General features: G+C 36.1%; 1 protein-coding gene across 1 annotated transcript in view; it reads right to left on the reverse strand.

The window, feature by feature from the left end:
• The window catches only part of LOC106876073 (breast cancer type 2 susceptibility protein), a 123,461-nt gene that overhangs the window by 32,730 nt on the left and 86,448 nt on the right, over positions 1–4,283 (reverse strand). The gene's annotated exons all lie outside the window — the stretch shown is intronic.

The following is a 4,283-nucleotide window of genomic DNA, read 5'->3' on the forward strand; positions in this document are numbered from 1 at the left end:
GACAAACAAATGAAAGGTAAACAGTAACCTCTTTTTAGAAACCTCATCTCTCCCTTTATATCATCACTATAGAAAGCTTCTTTTAGAGGGAGACTTATTAAATACAGCAGTGGTTCCCAAACTATAAGCCGTGACCCACTGATGGGTCGCGAATGGAATCCTAGTGGGTCGCAAAAAGTTATAAAATTATGCATTAGCTTTGATTAACTGCTGTTTATCAAAGTTCTGGGCGTCTCTTCAAATCCCGTACCCAATCATTTCCACCGAAGCATTAAAAGTACTTCTCCCTTTCGCGTCATCTTATAATTGTGAAGCTGAATTTTCAGCAATGGTTGAGATTAAAAGCAAATTTTGAAATAAACTGCAACTCTCAAATTCTTTACGGCTGAAACTATCATGCATTGAACCTGATGTTAATTCTATTTTTGAGCGTAGCAAGAAACAGGCTCATCCTTCTCACAGGCCTCAATGAAAATGTAATCTGATATAAATTTGTTTCTTTCATTAATGTTCAACTATTCCAGTCAATAATTTCAACATAAGTGGCAAACAGGATATCTAAGTGGGTCGCCATAAACTGGTGTCATAAGTAGTGGGTCGCGTCTCTAACAAGTTTGGGAACCACTGAAATACAGTGATGCATAATTTTACTGAACAGATTGGCTTTCATAGATTAATCCCTTTGACACTCAACCAGCTTGAGACTCCCTGATTTTATGATACAAAACTCCTTGTTAAAGTTCCTATTTCAATAAAAACTTTCCACTGTACTTTTATGTAAGATCTGTTTCCCAAACATCAAATTAACATTGACAAAGTCATTTTACTACATCACTCAAATTTCTTGATTATTTTCAAAATTAACTGAGACAGGTGTAGGCATCAATGTGTGGTTAAGAAGTTGGTTCAGACCCACTACATGGCACCTTGGGCAAGTGATTCTACTATAGCCCCAGATGTGTGTATGTGTGTGTGAGTGTACACATGTATTTGTATGTACCCTTGTCCTCACATCATGTGATGGCTGTAAATGAGCAGGATTATCATACACGCAATGTGACAGTGTTTAGGCAGCAATTTTTCATTGCTTTGTAAGTGGATGTCCTTTTAGCATAACTGCATTTCATCTTAAAGCTCTATTTTATGTTTTCCTCTGTTGATATTGAGCTCCCTTCATGAAGCATGTCTTACCAGTGTTTATCCCACATGCATGCCATGTGTATACTCATGTGGATACACTATAAGAATATATGATACACAAATCACAAAAAGTTGTGTAGCATGACTTTTGGTTGCTCCCTTTCTTAAACAACATACTTTCAAAATAAAGTTGTAGGGTGTGAATTGAAGAAGATTTGGTAGCTATTCTTAGCAGAGTGAGCCACTATGTACTGGGTTGAGGAATAATTCATGAGCGTCTTTTTCAAATTTAAAAATGCACAAAGAAATAAAATAGAAAGCGGACGTTAAATGATGATGATGATGATGATGATGATGATGTATGTTATTTGAAAGAGAATTTTTTGCTCTACAAGATATTGTTTTGATTTTATAATTTTATTGATTGTATATTCAGATTATTAAAATGAAATGTCAAGAGGACAAAACGAGGTGTTAAGCCTTGTAAAATTTGTGTTGTGTATGGAGATGGAGCGATGCTTTTGGTTTCTCCACTTCAAAACTGAGAATTTTGACGTCAAAGATGGATCACATCCTGGTCGACCAAATGAGTTTGATGAACCTTGCCCATTGAGTGAAAGTTGTTCACTACAGTGTTTTTTTGATCACAGTCTATTTGCTCTGCCAATTCTCTGGTTTTTTGATGTGGATTTTTGTGAAGAAGTTGATTCAATTGCTCTTCATCAAATTCAATCGGTTGACTGTTGTGTGATCCATCCTTGCGGTCAAAATTCCCATTTTTGAAGCACGGAAACCAATGGTGGGCAGTACTTTGAGAAATTGCTCCTTCTGCATACACAGCACAAATCTCATGAGCAGCTTTGGCAGGCTTAACACCTCGATTAAATGCAAAAAGCAAATGGTGTTGAAAATGCTCAGTTTTGTCCACTTGACATTCCTATTTGATGATCTGAAAATACACAAAAATCAATAAAGTTAAAAAAATCAAATCACACTATCTTGTAGAGCATAAAATTCTCTTTCAGATAAGACAAAACATTTTGCAAATGCGTTTTATTTCTGCATGCATTTTTAAATTCGAAAAAAAAAAAACGCTCATGAATTATTTGTCAACCCAAAAGAAGTTTCACCTTTGACCTGAAATTCCAGTATATTTTGTTGTTGTATTTGCTAAGTCTCAGGTCGACTTGTGATTAAAAGCATTTCATTCATGACAATAAAGCAATTTTGTAAATCTAAGATTACACTGTCCAATGTATCCTTCCTATTTCTAAGGTGTAAAAACTATTGATTGAAGGAGATTTTGCTGCTATGACAAGCAAATAGAAGGACCTTGTAGAGACCTCCTTGTTATACTACTGGTATAAATTTTACTAAAACAATGGGATGATAAACTGATTAAAAAAACAAAAAAAATCAAGCAAAAGGAAAAAACATGAACCAATCCTACTTAGTGTAGCTGGGTACAAACTGAAAATATATATCCTTATATAGTAAGTTGCAAGGAGAGGCTAATTCTAGAAGGATGTCAGAGAAGAATGTAGAAACCATAGTTGAATATAACCAACAAAGAAGGAAGGATGTCAATGAAAGATAAGTTCGATTTCATTCATCAAAGAAGGTGGGAAAAATGGAGTTTATGTGGTCAAGAAGCTCACTTTGCAGCCATGTGGTTTCGGGTTCAATTCCACTGCACATCACATGTGTCTTCTACTATGGCCCCAGGACATCACTGTACATCACATGTGTTTTCTACTATGGCCCCAGGACAACCAATATCTTGTGAATGAATTTGGTTGATGGAAACTGTATGGAAGCCTATCATTTGTGTGTATGTCTTTGTGTATGTTTGTTCCCACATCTTCATAACCTAGCAGTTTGGCAAAAGAGACTTATAGAATAAGTACCAGACTTAAAAAAAAATTATAAATACAGGGGTCAATGTGTTTGACTACAACCTTTCAAAGCAGTACTCCAGCATGGCCAGAGTCCAATGACTGAAACAAGTAAAAAATAAAAGATCATCTTCATCGTTTAACATCCGCTTTCCATGCTAGCATGGGTTGGACGATTTGACCAAGGACTGGTGAACCAGATGGCTACACCAGGCCCCAATCTGATTTGGCAGAGTTTCTACAGCTGGATGCCCTTCCTAACGCCAACCACTCCGAGAGTGTATATATATATATATATATATATATATATATATATTTACTTTATAATGCAAATTATGAAGAATGGTGCTCTTAGCTATAACTTAGTAATGAGCAAATCATTAGTTCACAGCATTTCTGAAAATGAGAGTGACAAGGAAGTATCACCAGTCTTCGGTTTTTTACCAATGTTTATATCCCTCACTGATATACATCAGCAAAATATATACACCTGCATATACATATGTGATGAGCCTCCAAAATTTCTGTCTTTCAAAACTCCACTCATAAGATATTGGTCATATGAGGTTTAAGCACCATATTTTCCAGTATACAAGTTGAATTTTTCAGATGAAAACTTTCAGTTAAAAACAGCAGATTGACTTATACACTAAGACAACTTTGGAGAACTAAAAATTTGAAGTAAAATGCAGCAGGATTTGGAAGGATAGTGAAGGTGTTTGAGTGTTTATATGATATGTAAACTTGTAAGCCAGAAAATATTGTAGTACCATGCAGTAGAGTGGAACATGAAATCATCTAGTTGCGAATTCAACTTGTAACCATAGAATTATGCCCGTATGCATACTTTTCCCAAGAGCATTAGTAGTACAAGTGAAGTCAAGTAGGTACTGACATTGTTTGAATGCCTGCTGTACAGAACTGGTTAGAAAGATATTTTTGCTTGTACAGAATAAAGATTTTCCCTGACAGACAAACACAGCCTCCATAGCAGACCGGGAGAGAAGTCACTGTGAACCAAAAAGAAAAAAAAAACCACAGACGATCAACTGTTTAACCAAGGTGTAGGAGTGGCTGTGTGGTAAGTAGCTTGCTTACGAACCACATGGTTCTGGGTTCAGTCCCACTGCGTGGCACCTTGGGTAAGTGTCTTCTACTATAGCCTCAGGCCGACCAAATCCTTCTGAGTGGATTTGGTAGACGGAAACTGAAAGAAGCCCGTCGTATATATGTGTATATATATGTATA

This window comes from Octopus bimaculoides, chromosome 7 (genome assembly GCF_001194135.2).
Source record: "Octopus bimaculoides isolate UCB-OBI-ISO-001 chromosome 7, ASM119413v2, whole genome shotgun sequence".
Taxonomy (NCBI): domain Eukaryota; kingdom Metazoa; phylum Mollusca; class Cephalopoda; order Octopoda; family Octopodidae; genus Octopus; species Octopus bimaculoides.